Source organism: Acomys minous, assembly GCF_964271855.1.
Source record: "Acomys minous genome assembly, chromosome: 3".
Classification (NCBI taxonomy): domain Eukaryota; kingdom Metazoa; phylum Chordata; class Mammalia; order Rodentia; family Muridae; genus Acomys; species Acomys minous.
In genome coordinates this window covers 102,445,776-102,457,925 of record NC_140485.1, presented here as the reverse complement: position 1 = coordinate 102,457,925, position 12,150 = coordinate 102,445,776, and positions in this window count along the sequence as shown.

Below are 12,150 nucleotides of genomic sequence, written 5' to 3'. Positions count from 1 at the left end.
GGTCATTGATTGCACATCTCTAATGGTGAGAAAAAGTGAGCATGGGGAATAGTCACCTACCAAGAACTAGATGGAAATTTCCAGGGAGTTTTTGCCACATTCCTCAGGCCACACTGTGTTCTTTCTACACGAAGGAGGCTACAAGGATCTGTGGCTTTGGAACTGTGGTGCCTAACTTTGAAGCCAGTTACTTATGGAATCTAAGACCTCTCCTTGATAAGCATGGTACATCCTTGATCCTCCCCAAGATGTGGGGATCTGAAAGGGACATGATAGTGAATGACACAGGCCGTGCTCCCTGCTTGGTGGGATATATTGTATATGCAATAACAGTAGTCGTCAGAGTGGTGCCCTGCTTTACAACTTTTGGACTCTTGTCATTTGGACTGCACTCCTCTCCATCCTACAGGCCAGATTCCCGTATGTAGGTGGCCTTCAGCCTCTAACATGTCAAGGGAATTGGTGGCCTGTAAACCCAATGTCACAGCCTGGAATGAGGACTTGGGTAGGATATTGCTTCTGTCCAGGAGGCAATTGTTGGTTGAGGTTCCCGATATTCATAATTCAGGGTGCGTTTCACATGAACACATTCAGATTTCTCGGCATAGAGAATGTATTTGGCTTATAAAAATGCACGTCTAGGAGACACCTCATACTTAAGATCTTGCATGCATAACCTGTGGCACCTGACAGCCTCGTCAGTGATGAACTTACGATTCTTACCAGGTTGAAGAAATATTATGGGTTCAGTGTTCACCAACATGTGTGGTGGGTACGACAGGAGTCTACCCTTAAGGAGCAGGTCAACACCTTAGGATGTGAAGTCTGGAGGTCTGCAAGAAATACCTGGACAAAACAAGCTCATCAACTGGGGTGCCCTGACTGCATGGCCTCTCGTGTGACAGGCCTCACACATCTCCAGCAGTTGTCTTGAGTGTTGTATCTGTCTCAGCTTCTGCACTTTGCAGCATCTCCATTGTCTCATCGGCTCTATAAGAGACAATTCATGTCATTTGAGCGTGTGCTTGTAGTACTCAGCTTGTAGAGGGTGTTCCTAATCAGGAAGATGGAACATAGAGTAGACAGTCAGAAATTCCCACCAGGGCAATGAAGTCAGGGTCATTGCTGCTGCTGCTGCTGCTGCTGCTGCTGCTGCTGCTACTGTTTCTGTTCCTGCTGTTGTAGTTGCTGCTGCTGCTGCTGCTATTGTTGTTGCTGTTGCTACTGTTGTTGTTGCTGCTGCTGCTTCTGTTCCTGCTGTTGCTACTGTTGTTGCTGCTTGCTGCTTCTGTTCCTTCTGTTGCTACTGTTGTTTGCTGCTGCTTCTTCTTCTGCTGCTGCTTCTGTTCCTGCTGTTGCTACTGTTGTTTGCTGCTGCTTCTTCTGCTGCTGCTGCTGTTGCTACTGTTGCTGCTGCTGCTGCTGTTGTTGCTTCTGCATCTGCTTCTGCTTCTGCTGCTGCTGCTGCTGCTGCTGCTACTGCTGGTGTTGCTAACTGTTGCTGTTGCTGCTTTCCCAGATGCTGGTGTTGCTGGTGGACACTGTGAAAGAGACAATATAATTTCTTCCAGGCAAGAGAAATAATAAAGTAGGTTAAATCACTTCTTAGAATAATGTCTTGGGCTTAGGCTTGTCTTCCTATTTCATGTGTGATTTTCCTACTTCCCAGTGGACATCTTTGAAAGAAGTCTTTTAGGAATGGTATCTATAAATATCTGTGCATCACTATGCCTTAGGAACAAAAGAAGGACAATCAGTGTGTGAAAAGTATGCATGCAAGAAGATGCTGACCTTCAGGAACTAGCAAATGGAACCTTGAGGCTTAGTTGATGACTCTGTCAGTGGTCAGTTTTGAAGCTTCATGGATTGTGATGTTGCTTTTGAAAACTTAAGATTCTGTCTGTAGCTCTTGTGATTGATGGCCACATGTGTTATGGCTAGAGCCCCTGGAAGAGTTCTACAGTCCTCATCTGGTGGGAGCTGTTGGCTTATGGGGAGATTCACCCCAGATGAAGGGATGGGGTCCACAAGAGCACCTTTTAGAGTTGGGGCCACATCAGTGATATTGAGTCCCCATGTGGAACAGGAGAAAGACAGAAGAAAACAGAAGGCTTGAGATGAAAGAAGAATGGGAAAGTTCTTAGAGAAGGTATAAAGTGTGCTAAAGAGTGATGGAGAAAATAGAAGCCAGATATAGAACAGGGGCCAGCACAGAGCAAACCTGGAAGCACAAAGGTACCTGGCCATGCCTGCTGCCTGTTCTCAGGGCCCTTCCCTGCGCCTCACTTCTGAGGGGAAAGTTTGTTCTGCCCCAGTTGAGGTCTTGACCTAACACAGCAACACAGTTTCCTCAGGGTGTTTCTTATCCTGGTTGTCTAGCCTCTGAAGTCTCTTTGCTGGCCCGGACTGGGGGCAGACTTGGCCTCTATGGATGTGCTCTGGGAGCAGTTAACTTCTGCACTCTCCAATGCATGAAGGCAGGGGTCACTCCTGGCACATTGGAGGGCTTGGTCCAGTGTAGCTGTCCAATGGACTGCCCTAGAAGGAGGAAGACCTGGCCCAGTGGCTCTTCTGCCTCCTCTTTGACCAGCCTTCTGCTCACAGGAAGACTCCTGTTGACCTGAATTTGACCTGAGCAATGAGCCAAGGGCAGGCTCACTGGCCCTCCTCCTTGGTGCCAGAGGGAAAGAAGCAAAACCTTCTGGGGAAGGACATGGCGTGCCCTTGGATGTATGAAAGGAGCCTTGGACATGCAGCCCTGAGCCTGGAGAGCCTGTCCTTTCAAGTAATAGCATGCCATAGCCTGATTAAAGTTTCTTTTTTGAATGGCATTTCTTATGTTTTGGGCTTCACATCCCATATAATCCATTGCCTTGATAATTTCAGGGTCAGGAAACCTGGGGATCATTTCCTCAGAGTGATGAGGGAATCCCTCTGTGTGTTTCTTGAGCCAGGGATGTGTCCACAGTTCACACCCTCTAGGCCAATACTTTGGGTTGACCATTAATAATAGGCTAATCAGGTCCTGCAGTTCTTTGGAGAGATCAGAGGGGCAAAAATACTTTCCTGACCCAACCTGTCTTCACATCTCTGGTGTGGTGACGGCATCAAAGGGCACCTTCCCCACTACCAAAAAATATAAGAGGACTCCTAAGGCCCATACATCAACCTTGAGCCCATCATAGAATCTGCCTTGGTAGAGTTCTGGGATGCCATAGTAGCAAGTGCCACATTGCAGGTTCAGCCTCTGCCCTGGGTAGACTAGGGCTCTGAGGCCACAATCAACTAATTTGAGTTTTCCTTTTGTATCCATTAAGATGTTGTCTGGTTAGAGGTCTCAGGTCATGGCAATCACAGCTGCTAGTATCTGTTTGGATATTGCCCAGGCCTCCTCCTCCTCCAGGTGGCCAGATGTTTGGATATATTGGTAAAACTGTTGGCCCTCGACCAGCTCCATCACAAGGTATGTTCTCTTCTCAGACTCAATGACCTGGAGAAGTGATACGATGTTGGGGTGGTTTGTTATCTTTAAGATGTCTGCCTCTGATGGGATTATCCTGCACCTTATTTTTCTTTTGTCTATAACAGGCATGCCTGTTAGACGGTGGTGGGCCAGCAGGACTTTGGCATTTCTCTCCTGCTTTATAGTCTTTATGATTTGAAATTTGGAGTGGAAACTGTCTTCTGCTGAGAAACTCTGCTGGTAGCTAGTATCTGGTGACTGTTTGTCAGGAGGTGTAGGCATTGTAGCCACAAATGATACCTAAAAATAAAATAATAGAATAGAATAGAATAAGAAATAATGAAAAAGATGTGAGGAAAGAGCTAAACTCACTACAGATTCTACCTAAAAGGAAAATACAAGTAATAGGAGAAAAATAATGTAAAGATGTAGGGAAAGGAAAGCTAAAATGAAATTGGAATCTAAGGGCCCCTCTGCTTGCGATATCCAGTTACCACAGCAGGCTTGGGGCTTATGATTTCCGTTCTCAGTCTTGTACTCCATTACAACCAGTCTGGTGTCACCATAGCCCTTTGTCAGAGCGCTTGCATGGACCTCTCTCCTTTCACTCTGTCACCAGGGAACTCCACTGACTCTGGTCAAGGACCCAGCTTTAGTCCTTGTTGTGAATTTTTCCATCCCTCCCTACTTGGGAACCTCCCTCCCCCAGGGGCATTCTCCATCAGGGATTCTGGTAGGAAAGTCACAATATAACGCCTGCCCTCCATTGTGGTCTCTGCAGTCTCCCCTCAGCCTGGTAACAACTCTTAGAGGTCCCTCTCTTACCCCCACTTCACCTCCATTCATTCACTAGAGACTTCACCTCTTCATTTGGACTCTGGGTCCCCAACCTTTTGTCCGTGTCTGTCCATATTACTCTTTGCCTTACTGCAATCTATTTGCTGGAGTTGACTTTCCTACCACATCTCCAAGCCCTGGAGAACAGGCCCCTCCTTCCTACCCTGGGGCTCTGGAGTTGGAGACAAAATGGCTGCCCTAGTCAGCCCCCTCAGCAGGAGCTGTCCATGGTGACCACTCCTGCTTCATTCAGCCCAGGAAAATCCAACACCTTTCCTGACTCAGAAACCCTGCTGCTGCTACTGCTTCTCCTCCTCCTCCTCCTCCTCCCCCCCCCCCCCACCGCTGCTGCTGCTGCTGCTGCTGCTGTCACTTGGGAACTGGCCACCTGCTACCTACCGACTTCACAGTGAACTCTTTGTTAATTTTGGACACCTTGTAAACTTTATTATCCCTCAAAGCAGAAAAGTTGCCAGACCTCTGCCTTAGAAATTTCCAGCAGCCCATCAGTCTCATACCCCCCAGGGCTCTCTAACTGGCATCTCCAGCCCCTCAGTAGAACTTATTCTACATAATGCTAATTTCAATTGAGAAGTCTGGACAAAATCCCACCAATCCAAAACAAAAATAACCAACCAAACAAAAAGAGCCCGGCATGGTGGCCCACTCAGAAGGCAGAGGCAAGTGGATCACTGTGAGTTTGAGGCTAGCCTGGCCTACCAAGCAAGTCCAAGACAGCTAAGGCTACACAGAGAAACTCAGTCTAGAAAAACCAACCCTGTGGGAAGCCATGCTAAATTCTGCCAAGTCAGAAATCCCATGCTTAGGCTGCATGCTGTGACTTTCCAGTTGCTGATCTCTGCTGGAGGTGGTCTTTGTGTTCCAAGCCATCCTTGGACTATTTACCTTTGAAAGAAGTAGGGAAATCCCTACTGAGAAACACCTGGAGGGCTAAGGCAATCCTTTCAGAGAGCTATTCAGGCTATTGTGTTCTTCTTGCCTTCGGAGCTGGAGCTGGGGAGAGAGGGATCAGATTAGATCCTATTGACCTCACTATATAAAGTCTTACTTGGCTGCATTAAAGGGAGTCTTGATCAGACATTTCCTGACTTATTTGCCTCTCTCCCAAAAAACCCCAGAAAACTAGCCAATCAACAAAACAAACAAACAAACAAACAAACAAACAAGAACCCCCACCACCACTCCCTGAGCTTCCCCAGCTCAGGCTTGAAACACCACCAATCCCCACTCTGGACATCCCCGCCCCAGAAAGCACCATTCCCAAGGAAACCATAAATAAATGCTGTGTCTGCCCAGTTCCCTGCCATCTTCTCCCAGGAGCAGAGACAGATACTTCTAGATTTGTCCCTCCAGTAAATAAGAGATTTACTGCCTGCTGTGACTCCCTCATCAGAAGGAGAAGGAAAAGGAATTGGAAAAGAAGGAGGAGGAGAAGAAAAGAAACAAAGGTGGAGCAGAGCTCAGGCTCCAAGGCTCCTCAGCTCTTCAGGGTTTGGAGTGACCCCTCCCCTGGGAGCTGCAACGTCTTGGTTGAGGAGGCCTCCTCTCAGAGCTGTGAGGTTCCTGGTCTACCCAGCCTAAGGATACCCTCGGGACACTGTCCCACCTCGGGGCTGGCTTACCTTCCCAGCTCTCAGAGTGGTGATAACCTTCCACCTGAATACCAGCAGGCAGGCAACCCAACCCTTCTACCTGGACAACAGCAGAGATAGTCAAGCAGGAAAATAGGTCGCCACGCGAGAACAGGTACAAATTCAATCTCTGGAACTCACACTTTAAAAAACCAAGTCAGCCACATAAGCTTGTAATCTCAAATGATGCAATTGTCACAGCAGATCCCTGGCAGTCACTGGCCAGCCAGCCTAGACACTGGGTTCCAGGCCAGTGAGAGAGCATGTCTCAAAACATAAGGTGGATGGTTTACCTTAGAATCAGCAGCTGGGCCGAGCTCTGATCTATAAACACTTTTGTATGGATGTATTATGAACAGACACAGACACAGATGAACACACACACACACAGAGACACACACAAACACACTCAAACAGGTACAAGACAAATGCACAAGGCACACTACTAGCATATACACACACACAAACTAGATGGAATCACACACACAACAATGCACACACAAACACTTTCAAAAAAATCTGTAAACACACACTCCTAAACTCACTGACACATACACACATATGCAGCACACATACAAACCAAAAAATCCACACACAACCTCACTAGGTACAACAAAATCACACTGGGATCCACTCCTCAGCTCCTCTCAAAGCACCCAAAGAAACCCAGGCCTAGTTATAACATAAAATCTGCTGGCTGGCCTCCATCACAATCCCTCTTCCTGAGGTCATCCCAGGACCTGTGCTGATACGGCTTAGGAAGCCCTCAAAGCCTCTGGCTCAGGTGTACTAGGAGACTGACTTTAGGCATTTAGAAATCAATCTGTAGGATGCTTTGATGTCCTTAGGTTTGTGGCTTGAATGTTTGCTGTGCCTCCTGTGTCCTCATGTCTGCACTGACCACTGTAGTGAACATTTTAGAATTTTGGTTTCTTTCAAAACACATGAATATTCTAACAATATGCTGCCCTTCCCATCCCAGGTGTGTTTGGGGGGGATCTGGGGCTGCTTCACAGCCGCTGACACTGAATTGTTCATGTTCTAGCAGAGGCGTGGGTTTGCCAGCTACAGATAGTTTCTGCGATTGTGTGGTGTTTGGACTTAGAGGATCCTTTCAGAGACTGTATAAGTGCTAGAACCTGCACTGGTGGGGTTGGTGGTTGGTGGCCCATCAGGGGAGTCAGCTGCCTTTGTTAGTATTCAGGCTCAAAGAAACTACAAAAGGAAACACAATCAAGGATCTCTGTATCTCTATCTTCCCTTTATCCTTTCTGCTGATAGGAGGTGAAACTATGGAGGGGGATAAAGGGTAGGGAAGACAAGAACCCACAGAACAGCACAAGACAAGCTATGCACACCATGTCAGCTGGTCTTTGACTGACTGGGCTCAAACTGATGATACAACTTGCTGTTTCTAAACGGTCCCATCAAGGAAGATGCTGCTCTCATAACTCTCCAGAGGCCTCTAGGTTGTCCTCAAACACAGAAGACAGGGCTGCAGCAATAGACAGAGCAATTGCCTCCCATTTGATAGGACTTGAGTGTGAATCCCCGGAACCCACATGAGAGTCGGATGCTGCAGCACAGGTCCATAAGCTCAGCACCGCTGGCTTTGGAGATGGAGAGAGGAGCAGTGTGGAAACTGGTGGGACAGGGGTTCTGTTGTGCCTATATGAGGACCAGTCCTGAGGGTGCACCCTGACAGCTACTTGTACACATGATGAGTAAGCACACACCTGCAAACACAAACACCCTGTCACATACGCCACTCAAAAAAAAAGGACCTGGAAATGAGGGATTAAGTGATGGATATTGGATTGGAGGGGGCCCCGTGAAAAGACACGTGGAACATTTCCCCTAAAGTGACCCGCTTCGCAGAGAAACGGCAAGGTGGGCAACAAAAACATGGGGACAAAGCAACAACAAAGATTTATTCAGAGAGACATTGGAAAATAAGCTTCAAATGTGAGATAGGGTAAATAATGAAGAATTGGATACGGTCTTTTCGATTTTGTCCATGGTTTCTTAAGGAAGAAGTGGTTAACTTAAAACTGTAACATGGAGTTGATAAAAAAAAAAGTACAGAAACACTATATTATGCTTTTAGACCTAAAAAGGTTCATATATATTGTTTGTTGGCTTTAGATAAAGATAGTTTAGACCCTACATATGCCATTTATTGCCAAGGTTTTGAAACTGCTTCTTTCTGTCTTGCCTATCAGACTGTTTGCTTTATGATCGTCGTGTCAAATTTTATGTCTATGTCTGTAAATTTGTTTAATTGTTTAAATATTCTCTCATTTTTCTATATCTTGTGTGAAAGCCAAGCTTTGCTCTCTGGGCAATTTTCTAAACAACAGTGTGGCCTAGCATGGTACGCACAGCCCATGAGGCAGTGAGAATCCTGCCTCCTCCAAGCTGTTCCAGCCAGCAGCAAGTCTGCCCTTTGCGGGGCCTGGACGCAGACACAACAGCCACCCATGGGGTACAAGGCCAGGGCTGGGGCATCCATTGGCCAAATGTTTTACAGGCACTGCTCCTGGATGCCTGTGGGGCTCAACTCTTACAGAACAGAGATCTCTGCAAACATCTGGGTGGTTGGAGAAGTACAGTCTAAGGAATAGAGTTTATTGCCTAAAATTTAGAATATTCTTGCCTAGTTTTTGCTTCTAAGAGACTTAACAATATTCTAAACTGGCCTAGGGAATATAGTTAACTGCCTAGACTTAGAATTTTCTTGTTTCCCTGTTTAATTTTTGCTTGAGATTTCTAAAGATTTTACTAGAATTAAAATGGAAAAAACAACAGGTGGTCATGGTACACGCCTTTAATCCCAGCACTTGGGGATTAACACACAGAACTCTTAAATTCCGACCTGGTCTCCACAGGGTGTGATCTACTGATAAGCTAAATTACAGAGATGTAAATTAAAAAGTAATGAGACTTGCAATTTATGGGAGCATTGCAGTCATAGATCTTAAGGATTGTTTTTTTCACTATTCCTTACCTCCAAAATCCTTTTGGTTTCAGTGTGCCTTCTGTGAATTTTAAATAAACAATGAAGACATATCATTGGTGAGTTTTGCCTCAGGAAATGGTTAACAGCCCTACCCTGTGTCAGATATTTGTAGCTACAGCTTTACAAAAGGTTAGAGAAAAATATACTGAGGTATATATCACTTATTACATGGATGGTATATTCATTGCTGGAAAGGATAGACAACAAATGCTTTTTTGTTATGCCTTTATAGGAACCCAGCTATCTCAGTCTGGCCTACAAATAACTCCTAAAAAAGTTCAAAAGGGGGATCCATATTCACATTGGGGATTTCAGCTTTTCCTTCACAGATAAAACACCAAAAGATCACATTAAGAGTAGATCAGTTAAAGACTTTAAATGATTTCCAAAAGTTGCTTGGTGATATAAATTGGCTTAGACATTATTTAAAATTAACTACTGAAGATTTGCCGGCCCTTATTAAAAATCTTACAAGGAGATTCTTCTCCAAATTCACCCCGGGAGCTTACAGCTAAAGCTAGGAAAGCCTTGGCATTCGTGGAAGAGGCTATCTCCAATCAATTCATAACCTATATAGATTATGACAAGCCTCTAAGGGTATAGTATCCTGCCCACTCACACTACACCTACCACATGGACTCCTGTCAAGGACTCCTTCCCGGGGCTCTGAAGAGAGCCAGGTAGTAGATGTCTTCTCGTCCAATGGATACAATCAATGTCCTGGGCACCTGGTTTCTCCTGGCTAACAGGGATTGGTCCGAGTAGAAGTTGGTGATAAAAAGAGAAACAGAAGCAGTTTGAGGCCTTCCAGAAGTTTCTCTGGAGATCCCAACACAGCTAGACCCCTCTATGTCCCAAGAATCAGTGACTGACACACTCTTGTGAAAGATGTGTTCCCTCTATGTGACTTTATCTAACCATTCTAAATAATGTGGATACGATGTGATGGCCAGGGCTTTAGGCTGTACAGCAACTCTTCCTCTGTTTCCCATTCTCGTCAATAATCATAAAACCAAGAGAAACAAGTTAGTAGAAGAAGCATTTTGTAGAGTGACAAAAATTTGCCTTGTGTCTCCTATTTAGCCTTGTAGAGATTCTACCTTCCTCGGGAGCATCTCTGAGCAGTTTGCTTTTACTTTAGAGAAATTTTATGGTTTTTAAAGAATGCATGCTGAGAGAATTGAGGTTTTACTCTGTTGTAGTCAATTGGGTAGAGAGTCTGGCTCTCTCTGTGGAGCAATACCTTGAGTGGGTGTAGCAGTTGTCAATAAAGAGCTGTTTAGCCAATCAGCTGGGCAGAAGGACAAGAAATGGAAGGTGGGGCTTCCAGGAGTGGAGAAGGAGCCAGGAGTTGTCAGTTGGGAGTGAACAGTTGGTGGAGAAAAGCTGCCCTTGCATCAGTTTGGCAAGTGCTTGGGTTATGAGGATTAGAGTAGTTTATTTTAGTTTACTAGTAGATTATTAGCAGTTTAGATTCTGCCCAGCACAATGCTTGCAGCCTGTAATTACACTTCAGTCTCATTGTGTAGGTTATTTGCGTCCTAGGTCACAATGAGAAGTATCAGCTGTTGGCTTCCTAGGCCATGCAGATATATTAACTGCCACACTCTCTAGGTCTTCGGAGATTTCTCTAGCTGAATCCTGGGTATGTTGGTAAGCATTGTTGAACCTTACAAAACCCCTGAGGCTCCACCAGATGGCATGGCCCTTTAAGACAGAGTCGGTTTAGAGTGGAGGGCTTCTTAGAGTTGTTAAGCTAACTGGAGGGCAGAGAGAGCTGTTGGGATATGGCCTAGATGAGTAATGTCCTGGCAGAAGCCACCATCTTAGGCTAGGTGAAGTGACCCAGGATGGCTGGGGGGGGCGGGGGGGGAGAGGGCGCAGAGGGAGGGTACTCCCTGGGGAGAGGAGCTTAGGAGCCAAGGTTAGGGAACATGGAGTCCCCCTTCTAAGAAGCCATTGATGAGAGTCCACCTCTACAGGAAATCATAGTCTCTGGGTCCAGCTGAGGGCATGGGGGTTTCAAACAGCCCTGTCATAGAGGTCTTTGTCTCTCTCTAAGAAACAGCTTGTCTCCAGCCAATTCCCCATAACTGTGGCTAATCTTCTCATCCTTGTTTATATACAGCCTAGCTTTATGAACACAAGTATTTATGTGTAGAAACGGGGAATGTGTTGTTATATTTGCGATTTGGGCTCAGAACATTCCCAAAGGCGCTGCCTGGAATTCCCTGTCACTCACCAGTACTCACTCCCTCCCCACAAAGCTTTTAGTGGCCACCACTCCACCCTTGGAAAAGGTGTGGGAATTATCTATAGAGGGACTTTAGTGGTGGGGAGGGAGAGGACTTGGTTGCTGGCATCACATGCTGGCACCTGTGCTACCTTATGGAAGGCTGCTCCTCGATGATGATTTTCCTCCCTGCTCAGCTGTCTTCCTGCTGGACTCTTCCCTCATGGCCCCATAAACCCCTGCTTCTGTGTCATCATTTTAGACTATGGAAGTTGTAGGTTGGGGACAAGGGGTTTGTCCTGATGAGAGATAGTCAAAGGCATCCCCAGCAGATGTCTGATGAAGGACTAAGACTTCTCAGGCGTCCTCTCAGGGCCCTGCTCACTTCAAGGTGATGCTGGCACAACTGGTGTCATCAGGCACCATGCTGACTCTGAATCAAAGTATCTCCCACCCACCTCTGGGGACACACCACTTGTAAGCTGCTGGCTCCTTACCACTCTGAGGTTTCCAGACCTGAGGACCTGTTCTTGGTTAGCTCCTGGTAGAGACTACTCTCAGGCAGTAGGTTTGGGGGACTCAGCGAAGCAGAGTTAGGCATCTCCCATTCTAAGGGGATTCCTAAGGCCTCTAGGTAATGGTGAGAGGGGCACAAAGTCAGGGATCCTTGGCAGAGTGGCAAGGGAAAGGACAAACCATGGAGGTCTGGGGCAGCAGCTGATGGGAAAGCAATGGGGGAGGTGTTCCTGGACCAGACCTTGTTAGCCACAGTAGCATCCAGGCAATAGATACAACTGTCCTGTGATAGGCACAGGTGCCTCTGTGTCCCTGGATCTGCCTTTGAGGGGTAAAGGGAGGCAGAAGAGCACTCCCTTCACTCAGTTCTTGTTGCTTGCCCATTGGCCATCAGCTCTTCAATCCTCAAACCCAGGAAGCATGTGGGAGC